This window comes from Coregonus lavaretus (genome assembly GCF_964263955.1).
Source record: "Coregonus lavaretus genome assembly, chromosome: 18".
Lineage (NCBI taxonomy): Eukaryota > Metazoa > Chordata > Actinopteri > Salmoniformes > Salmonidae > Coregonus > Coregonus lavaretus.
This window is the reverse complement of record NC_140005.1, coordinates 17778277-17796270: the sequence shown is the minus strand read 5'-3', so window position 1 is coordinate 17796270 and position 17994 is coordinate 17778277. Positions and strand designations below refer to the sequence as shown.

The following is a 17994-nucleotide window of genomic DNA, read 5'->3' as shown; positions in this document are numbered from 1 at the left end:
ACCAGAATCAGAATCATCACCACATGCCAATTATACCCTGAAACAATAGAGAGCTACTGATCTACAGAGCATAGTGTAGGCTACAGGGGAAGGGTGTTGTTATGCTCTCATTCACCATCTTTTTTTTCTTTCTACCACTCACTGTCCTGGCGCTAAGTCCCAGTTACCAGGACAACAGATGATCACTGCAGAAGAGGCAGCTGAACTATGAGACCAAACGAAAACGATCTGGGTCGGTGGAATACGATCAATACCTTATTTGATGTCCGTGTGTGTCTTTCCAGAATGATATTCAAGCTTAGTTTGTTATAGACAGATTCAGGACCTATTTGCTTTCTCCTTTATAATCTCCTATATTTACATTGTAATCATTAACAGTAGTGAGTGTATACATTCTCTTTTTCATACTGGTCCCCCGTAGGAATCAAACTCATAACCCTTGTGTTGCAAGCGCCATGCTCTATCAACTGAGCCACAAAGGACCAACTGTAATCTTTGATTTGACGATTGGGTAACCCTGTCAGATTATGTGTAGCTTGTCTTGATGGTGCACATTAGCCAGAGACAATATACAGATGATCATATAGCAAGGTGTTGTAAACAAGAGACATCAAAGTAACACACTGTAGCAAATCATAATGGCCAATTGCACAATTGGCCCAGCGTTGGCCGGTGTAGTCTGTCATTGTAAATAAGAATTTGTTCTTAACTGACTTGCCTAGTAAAATGTTAATGTATCACTAGAGGAGTTTTCTACTTTGTAGGTCTGCACGTTGCAACTGTAGCACAATGTTCTTTCACAGTTTCTAAACTGTATATTTCCTTCTACACACTGTAGATCAGGGTTCTTCAATTCCGGTCCTGGAGGGCCGAAACACCTCTATTTTTCATCCTCTCCTTCTAATCAGGGGCTAATTCAGACCTGGGACACCAGGTGAGTGCAATTAACTACCAGGTAGAAATGAAAAACAGAAGTGTTTCGGCCCTCCAGGACCGGAATTGAAGAACCCTGCTGTAGATATTGGAACAAGATGGTAGTGATTAGCAATGGTATTAGTTTCCCTGCATGGATGTCTTTGCTCATAGCTTTGTGAGAGGTTGAAGCCTAGCGTAGCGGTTAAGAGCGTTGGACCAGTAACCAAAAGGTTGCTGGTTTGAATCTTAGAGCCAAAACATCTGTCGATGTGCCCTTAAGCAAGGCACTTAACCTAATTGCTCCTGTAAGTAGCTATGGATAAGAGCATCTACTAAAATGTTAAAATGTTAAACTAATCTACCTCCTTGGTTGAACTAACTGTGATTAATGAGGACATGTATTGCATCTGTGATGCCTTTTTTCAACCCACAGGCTGATCCTCATGGATATCAGAGAAGCTGCCCTGATTCTGATTCTCTTGTCTTATCTTGTCCCTCTCGTCTCCTCTCGTCTTTTCTGTCCAGATTGGCCACAAGCCCAGCACCCTCAGCTCCAGTGACATCACCAGGGTCTTGTCACACACAGACTTGAACCAGATGTGGCAGAGGGACCTCAGGCCTCTGCTAGTGTCACGGTACCCCATCTCTGCAGGTAGCCTGGCAGTGCAACAGGTCGGTATCCCCATGGCTGAGGGCATGAACAATCGACTGTGTGTGGTCTACTTATAACGTCATAGAGATGATTAGGCTAGTCAATCGATGTAGGAGAGGGGTTTTAGTCAGTTCTTCTCAGTCAATTTCCAGGATGACGTCCGATAAGTGTTTCCCAATGTGTTTCCCAATGCTTTGTCTATTTAATTGTGCAACATGTGTCTCCCACTAGCACATCTAGAGCACCCTGGGTCCCCTAGGGCAGGCTGGGATGTTAAGGAGGACACGTTTGAGTCACACACCCCTTACGGTCCCATGACCTTCAACAACATCATCGCAACTCTCAACCCCTCCGCCAAGCGCCGTCTGGTGCTGGCGTGCCACTATGACTCCAAGTACTACCCTCCCCAGTGGCATGGGCGTGAGTTCCTGGGTGCCACGGACTCAGCGGTGCCCTGTGCCATGATGCTGGAGCTGGTACAGGCTCGGGACCACGAGTTGAAGACTCTAAAGATGGGGAAAGGTTGAGAATGTTCTTATGTGACCACTTTAGTCTGTAGAATCATTTATAGAATGCAGAATCGTTTGCTGAGCAATATTAAATCAGAAAAGTTAGGAGAACCCACTCAAAGTTTTTACACAGCTGTAGCCAAGATCAACAAAGAATTGCAGGATGTTGAGAAATGAAAAGAGATCAAATCAAATCAAATCAAATTGTATTTGCCACATGCGCCGAATACAACAGATGTAGACATTACCGTGAAATGCTTACTTACAGCCCTTAACCAACAATGCATTTATTTTTTAATAAAAAAGTAAAATAAAACAACAACAACTCTGTAGCGCAATTGGTAGAGCATGGCGCTTGTAACGCCAGGGTAGTGGGTTCGATCCCCGGGACCACCCATACGTAAAAATGTATGTGCAGATGACTGAAAGTCATTTTGGATAAAAGCGTCTGCTAAATGGCATATGATTATTATTATTATTAAAAAGTGTTGAGAAAAAAAGAGCAGAAGTAAAATAAAATGACAGTAGGAAGGCTATATACATTTACATTACATTTTAGTCATTTAGCAGACGTTCTTATCCAGAGCGACTTACAGTTAGCGCATACATTATTTTATCGAACCCACAACCCTGGCGTTGCAAACGCCATGCTCTACCGACTGAGCTACATCCCCTGCCGGCCATTCCCTCCCCTACCCTGGACGACGCTGGGCCAATTGTGCGCCGCCCCATGGGTCTCCCGGTCGCGGCCGGCTACGACAGAGCCTGGATTCGAACCAGGATCTCTAGGGGCACAGCTAGCACTGCGATGCAGTGCCTTAGACCACTGTGCCACTCGGGAGACGGGGGGGGTACTGGTGCAGAGTCAATGTGCGGGGGCACCAGCTAGTTGAGGTAGTTGAGGTAATATGTACATGTGGGTAGAGTTAAAGTGACTATGCGTAAATAATTAACAGAGTAGCAGCAGCGTAAAAATATAGGGTGGGGGGGCAGTGCAAGTAGTCCGGGTAGCCGTGATTAGCTGTTCAGGAGTCTTATGGCTTGGGGGTAGAAGCTGTTGAGAAGCCTTTTGGACCTAGACTTGGCGCTCCGGTACCGCTTGCCATGCGGTAGCAGAGAGAACAGTCTATGACTAGGGTGGCTGGAGTCTTTTACAATTTTGAGGGCCTTCCTCTGACACCGCCTGGTATAGAGGTCCTGGATGGCAGGAAGCTTGGCCCCAGTGATGTACTGGGCCGTACGCACTACCCTCTGATGGAATTCACTTAGCAGTCAGAGAGCCTCCTCACATTGCTGTCTCTGCTGCCCTTCTCCATGGGTCAGCTGACCTCAGTCTGAGGGGGTGGGTCCTGAGTGACAGGGGCTGCCATAGGGCTGGGCCAGGGGACATGTTTATCTGACTGTGCAGACAGTGACAAAGGCCACCATGAATAATGATTTCTTCATAGCAGTGTTTTGTTTAAACCAATAGGTGGCAGCAAAGTAGTTCCCAAAGTACTGTGTGCAGTGACCAATAAACATCTCTTTCACTTTCTGCCCCCCCCCCCCTTTTGTCTTTCTCTCTGTCTCACTCTCTCTCTCTCATTCTCTCTCAGGGATCCAATCCCAACCTTTCTCTCCAGCTGTTGTTCTTTGATGGTGAGGAGGCTCTGTTCCAGTGGACCTCTACAGATTCCCTGTATGGCTCCCGCCACCTGGCCAAGAAGATGGAGAACGCAGCACACCCACCTGGAGCCACAGACACCAATGAAATGCATGGCATTGTATGTCAGGCATTACAGGCACATACAGTGCATTCGGAAAGTATTCAGACTTTTTCCACATTTTGTTACGTTACAGCCTTATTCTAAAATTGATTAAATTGTTTTTTTCCCTCATCAATCTACACACAATACCCCATAATGACAAAGCAAAAACAGGTTTTTAGAATTTTTAGCAAATGTATTTAAAATAAAAAACGGAAATATCACATTTACATAAGTATTCAGACCCTTTACTCAGTACTTTGTTGTAGATATCACGGATCCCCCCGGTACTGCTGCTCATTCCGTTCACCAGCTCCGGAGGTCTACAGTGGCTTGCGAAAATATTCACTCCCCTTGGCATTTTTCCTATTTTGTTGCCTTACAACCTGGAATTAAAATTGATTTTTGGAGGGTTTGTATCATTTGATTTACACAACATGCCTACCACTTTGAAGATGCAAAATATTTTTTATTGTGAGACAAACAAGAAATAAGACAAAAAAACAGAAAACTTGAGCGTGCATAACTATTCACCCCCCCAAAGTCAATACTTTGTAGAGCCACCTTTTGCAGCAATTACAGCTGCAAGTCTCTTGGGGTATGTCTCTATAAGCTTGGCACATCTAGCCACTGGCAAAAGGCAAAACTGCTCCAGCTCCTTCAAGCTGGATGGGTTCCGCTGGTGTACAGCAATCTTTAAGTCATATCACAGATTCTCAATTGGATTGAGGTCTGGGCTTTGACTAGGCCATTCCAAGACATTTAAATGTTTCCCCTTAAACCACTCGACTGTTGCTTTAGCAGTATGCGTAGGGTCATTGTCCTGCTGGAAGGTGAACCGCCGTCCCAGTCTCAAATCTCTGGAAGACTGAAACAGGTTTCCCTCAAGAATTTCCTTGTATTTAGCGCCATCCATCATTCCTTCAATTCTGACCAGTTTCCCAGTCCCTGCCAATGAAAAACATCGCCACAGTATGATGCTGCCACCACCATGCTTCACTCTGGGGATGGTGTTCTCGGGGTGATAAGAGGTGTTGGGTTTGCGCCAGACATAGCGTTTTCCTTGATGGCCAAAAAGCTCAATTTTAGTCTCATCTGACCAGAGTACCTTCTTCCATATGTTTGGGGAGTCTCCCACATGCCTTTTGGCGAACACCAAACGTGTTTGCTTATTTTCTTCTTTAAGCAATGGCTTTTTTCTGGCCACTCTTTCGTAAAGCCCAGCTCTATGGAGTGTACGGCTTAAAGTGGTCCTATGGACAGATACTCCAATCTCCGCTGTGGAGCTTTGCAGCTCCTTCAGGGTTATCTTTGGTCTCTTTGTTGCCTCTCTGATTAATGCCCTCCTTGCCTGGTCCGAGAGTTTTGGTGGGCGGCCCTCTCTTGGCAGGTTTGTTGTGGTGCCATATTCTTTCCATTTTTTAATAATGGATTTAATGGTGCTCCGTGGGATGTTCAAAGTTTCTGATATTTTTTTAGAACCCAACCCTGATCTTTACCTCTCCACAACTTTGTCCCTGACCTGTTTGGAGAGCTCCTTGGTCTTCATGGTGCCGCTTGCTTGGTGGTGCCCCTTGCTTAGTGGTATTGCAGACTCTGGGGCCTTTCAGAACAGGTGTATACAGTGGGGAAAAAAAGTATTTAGTCAGCCACCAATTGTGCAAGTTCTCCCACTTAAAAAGATGAGAGAGGCCTGTAATTTTCATCATAGGTACACGTCAACTATGACAGACAAATTGAGGGAAAAAAATCCTGAAAATCACATTGTAGGATTTTTTATGAATTTATTTGCAAATTATGGTGGAAAATAAGTATTTGGTCACCTACAAACAAGCAAGATTTCTGGCTCTCACAGACCTGTAACTTCTTCTTTAAGAGGCTCCTCTGTCCTCCACTCGTTACCTGTATTAATGGCACCTGTTTGAACTTGTTATCAGTATAAAAGACACCTGTCCACAACCTCAAACAGTCACACTCCAAACTCCACTATGGCCAAGACCAAAGAGCTGTCAAAGGACACCAGAAACAAAATTGTAGACCTGCACCAGGCTGGGAAGACTGAATCTGCAATAGGTAAGCAGCTTGGTTTGAAGAAATCAACTGTGGGAGCAATTATTAGGAAATGGAAGACATACAAGACCACTGATAATCTCCCTTGATCTGGGGCTCCACGCAAGATCTCACCACGTGGGGTCAAAATGATCACAAGAACGGTGAGCAAAAATCCCAGAACCACACGGGGGGACCTAGTGAATGACCTGCAGAGAGCTGGGACCAAAGCAATAAAGCCTACCATCAGTAACACACTACGCCGCCAGGGACTCAAATCCTGCAGTGCCAGACGTGTCCCTCTGCTTAAGCCAGTACATGTCCAGGCCCGTCTGAAGTTTGCTAGAGTGCATTTGGATGATCCAGAAGAGGATTGGGAGAATGTCATATGGTCAGATGAAACCAAAATATAACTTTTTGGTAAAAACTCAACTCGTCGTGTTTGGAGGACAAAGAATGCTGAGTTGCATCCAAAGAACACCATACCTACTGTGAAGCATGGGGGTGGAAATATCATGCTTTGGGGCTGTTTTTCTGCAAAGGGACCAGGACGACTGATCCGTGTAAAGGAAAGAATGAATGGGGCCATGTATCGTGAGATTTTGAGTGAAAACCTCCTTCCATCAGCAAGGGCATTGAAGATGAAACATGGCTGGGTCTTTCAGCATGACAATGATCCCAAACACACCGCCCGGGCAACGAAGGAGTGGCTTCGTAAGAAGCATTTCAAGGTCCTGGAGTGGCCTAGCCAGTCTCCAGATCTCAACCCCATAGAAAATCTTTGGAGGGAGTTGAAAGTCCGTGTTGCCCAGCGACAGCCCCAAAACATCACTGCTCTAGAGGAGATCTGCATGGAGGAATGGGCCCAAAATACCAGCAACAGTGTGTGAAAACCTTGTGAAGACTTACAGAAAACATTTGACCTGTGTCATTGCCAACAAAGGGTATATAACAAAGTATTGAGAAACTTTTGTTATTGACCAAATACTTATTTTCCACTATAATTTGCAAATAAATTCATTAAAAATCCTACAATGTGATTTTCTGGATTTTTTTCTTCTCATTTTGTCTGTCATAGTTGACGTGTACCTATGATGAAAATTACAGGCCTCTCTCATCTTTTTAAGTGGGAGAACTTGCACAATTGGTGGCTGACTAAATACTTTTTTCCCCCACTGTATATACTGAGATCATGTGACAGATCATGTGACACTTAGATTGCACACAGGTGGACTTTATTTAACTAATTATGTGACTTCTGAAGGTAATTAGTTGCACCAGATCTTATTTAGGGGCTTCATAGCAAAGGGGGTGAATACATATGCACGCACCACTTTTCCTTATTTATTTTTTAGAATTTTCTGAAACAAGTTATTTTTTTCATTTCACTTGAGGTGGTATTGAAGAAGTCAGGCGCAGGAGGGTAAATCACAGAATAACAGGCTTTAATCCACAAAATACAGGTTTACGCAGAAATGCGTCAAACACACTCCAGAGCACAAAACAGGCGCACTGGAAAATACAAGGCACACAGGAAAATACTCCCGTCGATACACAATACACGAGCTCCACCGAGCTTCACAAACCTCCACAATAAACAATCACCCACACAGACAAGGAAGCAGAGGGAACAATTATACCAAGACTAATGAGCGAATAAGGACCAGGTGTGTGTGATTGAAGACAAGACAAATGGAGTGATGATAAATGGATCTGCAGTAGCTAGTAAGCCGGTAACGCCGAACGCCGAAACCTGCCCGAACAAGGAGGGGAGGCAGCCTCTGCGAAAGTCATGACAGTACCCCCCCATTGACGCGCCGTACCAGCAGCGCGCCAATCCTGGCCTCGGGGATGGCCAAGAGGACGCGGAGCAGGGCGAGCCGGATGGTGACGGTGGAAATCCCGTAACATGGAGGGTAAAAAGACGGGGGCCTCACTGCGGTGGCGGTTAGCGATGGCCTTCTGACAACGCACGGCGTGTTGGAGGTGAACATGGGCAGCATCCCACGTCTCCTCCGCGCGCCGAAACCAGTCATCCACCGCAGGAGCCTCGATCTGGCTCTGGTGCCACAGTGCCAGAACCGGTTGGTAACCTAGAATACACTGGAAAGGCGTTAGGTTAGTGGAGGAGTGGCAGAGAGAGTTCTGGGCATATTCTGCCCATGGCAAGAACACCAACCACTCCCACGGCCCCTCCTAGCAGTAGGACCGCAGGAACCTACCCACGTCCTGATTTACCCATTCCACCTGCCCATTACTCTTGGGGTGGAACCCAGAGGTCAGGCTGACCGAGACCCCCAGAAGTTCCATGAACGCCTTCCAGACCTTGGACGTGAAATGGGGACCTCGGTCAGACACTATATCCTCTGGTACCCCGTAGTGACGGTAAACGTGTGTAAACAGGGCCTCCGCAGTTTGGAGAGCCGTGGGGAGACCGGGCAGAGGAAGGAGGTGGCAGGCTTTAGAAAAGCGGTCCACAACGACCAGGATGGTGGTTTTACCTTGGGAGAGGGGAAGATCAGTTAGAAAATTAACACTTAGGTGAGACCATGGTCGTTGTGGAACTGGTAAAGGTTGTAACTTACCAGCTGGGAGGTGCGTAGGTGCCTTACTCTGGGTGCACACTGAGCAGGACGAGACATACACCCTCACGTCCTTAGCCAAGGTAGGCCACCAGTATTTTCCGGTCAGGCAGCGCACTGTACGGCCGATACCTGGGTGACCAGAGGTGGGTGACGTGTGTGCCCAGTAGATCAGACGATCACGGATAAGAGCAGGCACGTACTGTAGCCCATCTGGACACTGAGGTGGAGAGGGATCCGTGCGTAATGCCTGCTCTATATCCGCGTCCATTGCCCATACTACCGGCGCCACAATGCAGGAGGCCGGCAGTATGGGAGTGTTGTCTCTGGGCCTTTCCTCTGTGTCATACAGCCGGGACAGCGCGTCTGCCTTCACGTTCTTCGTACCCGGGATGTATGATAGAGTGAAATCAAACCGGGTGAAGAATAGGGCCCACCTGGCCTGGCGAGGATTCAGCCTCCTCGCTGCCCGGATGTACTCCAGGTTACGGTGGTCCGTCCAGACGAGGAAAGGGTGTTTTGCCCCCTCGAGCCAATGCCTCCACATGGTCAAGGCTCGGACAACAGCTAACAGCTCCCGATCACAAACGCTGTAGTTCTGCTCCGCCGGGCTGAGCTTCTTTGAAAAGAACACACGGGGGCGGAGCTTGAAGAGCGTTGACAACAACGTGTGGTGAAATGTCGCTTTGCGCCACCAGTGTGGCACTGGCGTTGTCGTCCTCCGCTCTCTCGGCTAGCGGTTCCACCCATCTCCATCGCTTCTGGATCCGAGTTGGCCGGGATGGAAACGGGCAGACCTTCTCCAGGACGTCCTCTGGTTGCCAGCAGGTTGTCCAAACGAATGGCCATGTTCACCAGTTGCGAGAAGGACAACATGGTTTCACGGCAGGCTAGCTCCCGTCGGACGTCCTCTCGCAGATGGCACCGGAACTGGTCAATCAGGGCCCGCTCGTTCCACCCGGACCCAGTTGCCAGAGTTCGAAACTCCAATGCAAAGTCCTGCGCAATCCTCGTCCCCTGCCTCAGGTGGACCAGCCGCTCACTCGACCATCGGGCGGGTGATCGAAGATCGCCCGGAAGAGGCGAGCGAACTCCCCGTAGTTCTCCAACGCGGCTCCTCCTTCGTTCCACACCGCGTTGGCCCACTCCAGGGCTTTCCCAGAGAGGCAGGAGACGAGGGTGGACACCTTCTCCCGCTCCGATGGAACCGGCCGGATGCTGGAGAAGTAGAGCTCCAGTTGGAGAAGAAATCCTTGGCACAGCGCCGCTGACCCGTCGAACACCCCTGGTCGGGATATCTGGATCCCTCCGGGTGCTGGGGTGTAGGTGGCGGGATCCGGCTGACCAGTGGGTCTCGACGGATCGGGCTCTCTCCTCTCCAGGCGTTGGACGACCTGAAGAAGCCTACCCATCGCTTCACCCAAGCTGGCTAGCATAGTTGAATGCTCCTTGAACCGTTCCACGACTCCAGGCATGTGCGTCTCTCCCGCTGACTCCATATTCAGGTGGGTGATTCTGTGATGAGGTGGTGTTGAAGAAGTCGCAGGAGGGTAAATCACAGAATAACAGACTTTAATCCGCAAAATACAGGTTTACGCAGAAATGCGTCAAACACACTCCAGGGCACAAAACAGGCGCACTGGAAATTACAAGGCACACGGGAAAATACTACCGTCAATACAGAATACACGAGCTCCACCGAGCTTCACAAACCTCCACAATAAACAATCACCCACACAGACAAGGAAGCAGAGGGAACACTTATACCATGACTAATGAGCGAATAAGGACCAGGTGTGTGTGATTGAAGACAAGACAAATGGAGTGATGATAAATGGATCGACAGTAACTAGTAAGCCGGTGACGCCGAACGCCGAAACCTGCCCGAACAAGGAGGGGAGGCAGCCTCGGCGGAAGTCGTGACATTTTGACTATTTTGTGTCTGTCCATTACATGAAATCCAAATAAAAATCTATTTAAATTACAGGTTGTAATGCAACAAAATAGGAAAAACTTAAGGGGGATGAATACTTTTGCAAGGCACTGTACGTCACCGGCCTACTAGGCGTCACTGATCTGGTTCATTACCACCAACCCTGGACTGTCTTGTCTCACACCTGGTTCCCATTCCCCTTGATTAGTATGTTTATATACACTACCGTTCAAGAAAAAAACTTTTTTTGTCCATTAAAATAACATCAAATTGATCAGAAATACAGTGTAGACATTGTTAATGTTGTAAATGGCTATTGTAGCTGGAAATGGCTGATTTTTAATGGAATATCTACATAGGCGTACAGAGGCCAAATATCAGCAACCATCAGTACTGTGTTCCAAAGGCACGTTGTGTTTGCTAATCCAAGTTTATCATTTTAAAAGGCTAATTGATCATTAAAAAACCCTTTTGCAATTACGTTAGCAAAGCTGAAAACTGTTGTGCTGATTAAAGAAGCAATAAAACTGGCCTTCTTGAGACTAGTTGAGTATCTGGAGCATCAGCAATTGTGGGTTCGATTACAGCCTCAAAATGGCCAGAAACAAATAACTTTCTTCTGAAACTCGTCAGTCTATTCTTGTTCTGAGAAATGAAGGCTATTCCATGCAAGAAATTTCCAAGAAACTGAAGATCTCGTACAACGCTGTGTACTACTCCCTTCACAGAACAGCGGAAAATGGATCTACCCAGAATAGAAAGAAGAGTGGGAGGCCCTGGTGCACAACTGAGCAAGAGGACATATACATTAGAGTGTCTAGTTTGAGAAACAGGCGCCTCACAGGTCCTCAACTGGCAGCTTCATTAAATAGTACCCGCAAAACACCAGTCTCAACGTCAACAGTGAAGAGGCGACTCCGGGATGCTGACCTTCTAGGCAGAGTTGCAAAGAAAAAGCCATATCTCAGACTGCCCATCTTAATCTTTTATTTTTATTGGCCAGTCTGAGATATGGCTTTTTCGTTGCAACTCTGCCTAGAAGGTCAGCATCCCGGAGTCGCCTCCAAAAGGGCTGCAGGAGAGGTACAGATGGAGTTAGCCTGCCGTGATGACAACCTGTCACTCGACCAGCTCATCAGCATGGCGATCCAGTTGGACAACCTCCTGCGGTCCCGACGAAGATCTGCACGGAATCCGGAGCCCATGGCTACAACTGCACCGTGGCCAGAGCCGATGGAGGTGGGCTCTGCACATTTGCCCGAGGCAGAGCATCGGAGAAGGAGGAATCTGGGCCTCTGCTCCTATGGTGGAGAAAGGGGTCATTTCTCCCTGACCTGCCCTCTATCCACTAATAGGCGAGGAGGTGACAAGCTAGGGAATTCCCCTGCTCCAACCCAGGCAGAGGAGAGGCAGAAAGAGGAGACCCCCATCCCCCTCCGTTCCGTATCATCGCGCCAGTGGTGTGGGACGTGTACGCCGACATACAGCAGGCCCTGCGTACGGAACCCGCACCTGCACAGTGCCCGGAGAACCGCGCCTACGTGCCCACGGGTGTGCGGGACCGCCTCCTTTCCTGGGCGCACACGGCGCCTGTGTCGGGTCATCCTGGGATACGCCGTACCATCGCCTGCCTGACTGAGAAGTACTAGTGGCCCACCTTGGCTAGGGACGTCCGGATTTACATCTATTCCTGCTCCATCTGTGCCCAGTCTAAGACACCCAGACATCTCCATTATGGAAAGCTCCTTCCCCTGCCGGTTCCACAATGACCCTGGTCTCACCTCTCGGTGGACTTTGTCACTGACCTTCCCCCCTCCCAGGGGAACACCACCGTTCTCGTCGTTGTGGACCGGTTTTCCAAAGCTTGTCTCCTCCTTCCTCTGCCTGGGTACCCGTCGGCCATGCAAACCGCGGAGGCTCTTTTTACACACGTCTTCCGGCACTACGGGATCCCGGAGGACATTGTGTCAGACTGTGGTCCTCAGTTCACCTCACGCGCATGGAAAGCGTTCATGGAACGTCTGGGGGTCACGGTCAGTCTCACCTCCGGGTACCGTCCTCAAGATAATGGGCAGGTGGGGAGGGTCAATCAGGAAGTGGGCAGGTTCCTGAGGTGTTACTGTCAGGACCGCCTGGGGGTGTGGGCGGATTTTCCACCTTGGGCTGAGTACGCGCAGAATTCACTCCGCCACTCCTCCAGTCTATGTTGGGGTATCAGCCGGCCCTGGCACCTTGGCATCCGAGCCAGACCAAGGCCCCTACGGTGGACGAGTGGTTTCGGCACGCTGAGGAGATCTGGAACGCTGCGCACACTTGTCTCCAGCGGGCCGTGCGTTGGCACAAGGAACTGGCCAACCGCCACCACAGTGAGGCGCCTGTTTTCTCTCCAGGCAACCGGGTCTGACTCTCCACCCGGAACCTGCCCCTCCGCTTGCCCTGCCGGAAGCTGAGCCTGCGGTTTAAAGTCCTGAGGAGGGTTAATTAGGTAACGTACCGTTTGCAACTCCCTGCTGATTACCGCATGAACCCGACTTTTCATGTGTCTCTCCTCAGGCCAGTGGTGCCTGGTCCCCTCGCTGAGGCTGGTCCCAGTGACGCCCCGCCTCCTCCTCTGGACATCTAGGGAGGTCTGGCATACTCGGTCCGTGAAGTCCTGGATTCGAGGCGTCGGGCGGGGCGTCTCCAGTACCTCATCGACTGGGAAGGGTACGACCCAGAGGAGCGTTACTGGGTTCCTGCGGTGGACATCCTGGATGCTTCGATGACCAGGAATTTTCACCGTCGGCACCCTGACCGATCCACACCGCGTTCCTGTGGTCGTCCCGGAGGCCGGTGTCATCCCACTGCTAGTGCAGCGCGTCGGGGGGGGGGGGGGGGGGGTATTGTCACGGATCCCCCCGGTACTGCTGCTCATTCCGTTCACCAGCTCCGGAGGTTTATGTCACTGGCCTTATAGGCATCACTGATCTGGTTCATTACCACCAACCCCGGACTGTCTTGTCTCATTACGCACTCCTGGTTACCATTCCCCCTGATTAATATGTGCCCTCTGTTCCCCATTGTCCTGGTCGATTATTGTCCCATGTCCGTTGGTCTTGTGAGTACCGTGTATTGTGCTCTTGTTATTACCGGTCTCGTTCCATGTATTGTTTAGAGGTTTACACCTCGCTCTTTTGTTTGGGTTACATCCCTGAGTTATATATATATATATATATATATATATATATACGTGTTTGTTTTGGGCTTCGTCCCCGTCGTACCTTGTCTTGGGTGGAGAAAATAAAACCCCTTTACGTATTCCTGCCCCTGTCTTCAAATCCTTATACAACGTGACAGAAGAACCTTTGGCAGCGATTACAGCCTTGAGTCTTTTTGGGTATGACGCTACAAGCTTGGCACAGCTGTATTTGGGGAGTTTCTCCAATTCTTCTCTGCAGATCCTCTCAAGCTCTGTCAGTTTGGATGGGGAGCTTCGCTGCACAGCTATTTTCAGGTCTCTCCAGGGATGTTCGATCGGGTTCAAGTCCAGGCTCTGACTGGGCCACTCAAGGACATTCAGAGACTTGTCCCAAAGCATCTCCTGTGTTGTCTTGGCTGTGTGCTTAGAGTCGTTGTCCTGTTGGAAGGTGGACCTTCGCCCCAGTCTGAGGTCCTGAGCGCTCTGGAGCAGGTTTTCATCAAGGATCGCTCAGTACATTGCTCCATTCATCTTTCCCTCGATCCTGACTAGCCTCCCAGTCCCTGCCGCTGAAAAACATCCCCTCAGCATGATGTTGCCACCGCCATGCTTCCCCGTAGGGATGGTGCCATGTTTCCTCCAGACGTGACGCTTGGCATTCAGGCCAAAGAGTTCAATCTTGTTTTCATCAGACCAGAGAATCCTGCTTCTCATGGTCTGAGAGTCCTTTAGGTGCCTTTTGTCAAACTCCAAGCGGGCTGATATGTGCCTTTTACTGAGGAGTGGCTTCCGTCTGGCCACTCTACCATAAAGGACTGATTGGTGGAGTGCTGCAGAGATGGTTGTCCTTCTGGAAGGTTCTCCCATCTCGACATAGGAACTCTGGAGCTCTATCAGAGTGACCATCGGGTTCTTGGTCACCTCCCTGACAAAGGCCCTTCTCCCCCGATTGCTCAGTTTGGCCGGGAGGCCATTTCTAGGAAGCGTCTTGGTGGTTGTAAACTTCTTCCATTTAAGAATGATGGAGGCCACTGTGTTCTTGGGGACCTTCAATGCTGCAGACATTTTTTGGTACCCTTCCCCAGATCTGTGCCTCGACACAATCCTGTCTCGGAGCTCTATGGACAATTCCTTCGACCTCATGGCTTGGTTTTTGCTCGGACATGCACTGTCAACTGTAGGACCTTATATAGACAGGTGTGTGCCTTTCCAAATCATGCCCAATTAATTGAATTTACTACAGGTGGACTCCTATCAAGTTGTAGAAACATCTCAAGGATGATCAATGGAAACAGGATGCACCTGAGCTCAATTTCATGTGTCATAGCAAAGGGTCTGAATACTTATGTAAATGTTATATTTCAGTTTTTTATTTTTAATAAATGTGCAAACATTTCTAAAAACCTGTTTTTGCTTTGTCATTATGGGGTATTGTGTGTAGATTGATGGGGGGAAAAAACAATTTAATTCATTTTAGAATAAGGCTGTAACATAACAAAATGTGGAAAAAGTCAAGGGGTCTGAATACTTTCCGAATGCACTGTATTTAAACACTCAAACACAAATTCAGCAAATTCAGCGCTTATCGGGACCTAAGATTCACCTTGTTGCAGTGCAGCAGGGATGGGCTATCTTAAAATCTATCTTAAGTCTCATATGTTTTATTTATAAACATATATTTTAGCCTTAACAAGCAACCGTTAAGGAGGCGTGAGTAGTGGAATATATTTGGACATTCGTCATGTCATCTACAATAACATTATGTCAAATAAATCTAAGATGTGTTATTCTGTATTCTAGCTGTATCCTAGCTATGGAGATATAGTACTACTGTTGTTTAAACAAATAGAGCACCATTCCTGTCAGGGAAGAGAGATAAAGGAGACTATCTCAGAGAGGCTCATAGTCCTGCAGTGAGGTAAGTGTGTGTTTTAGAGAGGGGCCATGCATTGGGCATGGCACTAATGTAACACATGGAGGAACGCATGATGTCATCCTTAACCTCAAAGCTTCCAGGGAGTGGGCTTTTAGGGAGTTATCTCCAGGCTGTGGAGAGTTACTTTCCCATGGGACCTGGCTGGTGGACCCTCTCACACACTGACCTGAGGGGATCCTATTTATTCCTCTCCTCTTCTTCTTCTTCCCTTCTTTCTCCCTCTCCTCCAAGACCTGTTTGTGCTCTTAGACCTGATTGGAGGCCCTAGCCCTCGCTTTGGCAACCAGTTCCCCAACACTGCCTGGTGGCTCACCAGAATGCAGAACATTGGTGAGAGCTCACACTCTCTGATCTCTGTCATTCTATCAGCCAATGTCTGTATGTCTATCTGTCTGTCTGTCTGTCTGTCTGTTTGTCTGTCATTCTATCAATCTCTATCTGTCTGTCGTTCTATCAGCCAATATCTGTATGTCTATCTGTCTGTCTGTCTGTCTGTCTGTCTGTCTGTCTGTCTGTCTGTCTCTCTTTCTCCCTCTCCCTCTCTCTCTCTCTCTCTCTCTCTCTCTTACTCTGTAATTAGCTAAGCCCTGTGTTGAATGTTCCCTCTCTTTTCAGAGTGTCGTTTGCATCACATGGGCCAGCTGAAGGACCATCCAAATGACATTACATTACTTCTGGCACGGTATGCCTGTGGGTCCGGTGCAGGATGACCACATGCCATTCCTAAACAGAGGTAAACACACAACACACTGGTTCTGACACAGGCTTGGCTGTGTTCTGTAGGGTACTAATGACCTTTGTTTTCTGATTTCATCTCAGGTGTGCGCATCCTCCATTTCATCCCCACCCCCTTCCCCTCAATGTGGCACACGTTTGATGACAACGAGCAGAACCTGGACCGCTCCACCATCGAGAACCTCAAAAAGATCCTGCAGGTGTTCATGCTGGAGTACCTCAACATGAAGCCTCAATCCCTGAACCCCCAAAACACACACTAAATGTTAGGGCTTGTCTGGTTCTAGTGGGACCATATGTCTCTCTACATACATCAAATATGACAGGATTTAGGATGTCTTTTGTTTTGGAAACATGAAGCTGTGTAAAGGTACACGTTCTTGATGTTGTTTAGTAATGTCTACATTTGGATAAACTCTTGCAATCCTCCTCAATAAAATCCCAAAGCGATGAAAACACCAAGCCCAGTGAAGTGGGATCCTGTGGAAAGCAGGGCAGCTATCATAAGATCCCTATCCACTGAGCTCTCCTTGCTCTCACACCCTCCTTTCAGCACCCTGTCTTCACAGCCAGGGCCAACACACACACACAGCCTTATCGATGCTCTGTCCCCAGCCTCCAGACTACCACACAGGATCTTCTGTGTGTCTGCTTTCACAGTGCTCTCTTTATGTCCCAACATCCCCTTCTCTGTCTAAGGAGCTATGCTTGTGCCCCACTAGCCAAGAGGAAGAGAAGGGAGACATACAGATAGACTAACTAGATAAACATTGTTAAGTAGTGGCGTATGACTTGCTATTGTGTTATTTCTGTTGTTTATACTGGTACATTACTGTCTGCCTTCTATCTGGTTATCCAAGCTGATAATACACAGTAACAGATAGGCTTATTCCCTTGCTTTCCAGAGGGATGGAGATCATTTCAATATTAATTGGAGGAGGGTTTAGAACAGCTGTGGCAGGAGACAGTGGCTCATGTTGGTGCATTAATGTACAGAGCCTGACATCATTCCTAGAAGCCTTGTAATTCTATACGATCACACAAAGATCTGCTGGGGCCTTGCTATCTGTGTCTGAATGTGTATGACATTAAACTGTCCAGTTCATATTAGTATAGAAAATCTTGCAGGTCAGGAGATAATATCTATATTTGTATTGTTAATATGTCATCTTTATGTTCTCCTTATATCCTGCAAGGTCACATAGAAATCTAAGGTGAAAAGCCTGTTGTGTTTTTATGACAATGTTAGCTACATTTTGATGTTCTGCATTGCTTGCTGTTTGGGGTTTTAGTCTGGGTTTCTGTATAGCACTTTGTGACATCTGCTGATGTAAAAAGGGCTTTATGAATACATTTGATTGCTTGATTGATGCTGGTCTTGAGATAATACACACTGCAAAAAATGTACTTCCTTTATTTGAGTCTGAAATAAATGTTGATCCCAAAAAAAAGAACGCCTCTCCTTACGCACTGTTTACCTTTGAAGATCTTGTTTTTTTGCTTTGGTCGTCGCTGCTGGTATTTTGGATGGCAAAAGTGAAAGAAAAGCGGTTGACATTGTTTGTGTGACAGCGGGTCAGAGCAGTGAACATAGGTGGCCTGTGCTGTGCGGGAGGAAGCACACGCTCCTATTGAAATCCTGTTCCTAGACAGGAAGAGATGACAACTCTGCTATTCTCCTCAGCTCGGCCCAACGCTCAGATTAGCCTTCTGCTCCGTTTGAGTCAGGCGTTCCCTATATCCCACCCCCTCACCTTTCC

The 17994-nt window shown here is 48.0% G+C and overlaps 1 pseudogene across 1 annotated transcript; it reads left to right on the top strand.

Moving 5' to 3' along the window:
* Positions 1-1066: 1066 nt before the first annotated feature.
* On the top strand, positions 1067-16497 carry LOC311145338 (glutaminyl-peptide cyclotransferase-like; annotated as a pseudogene). The gene is made up of 7 exons: positions 1067-1090; positions 1441-1591; positions 1799-2079; positions 3672-3839; positions 15730-15829; positions 16115-16232; positions 16319-16497. The product of its transcript is annotated as a glutaminyl-peptide cyclotransferase-like (transcript).
* The last annotated feature ends 1497 nt before the right edge of the window (positions 16498-17994 follow it).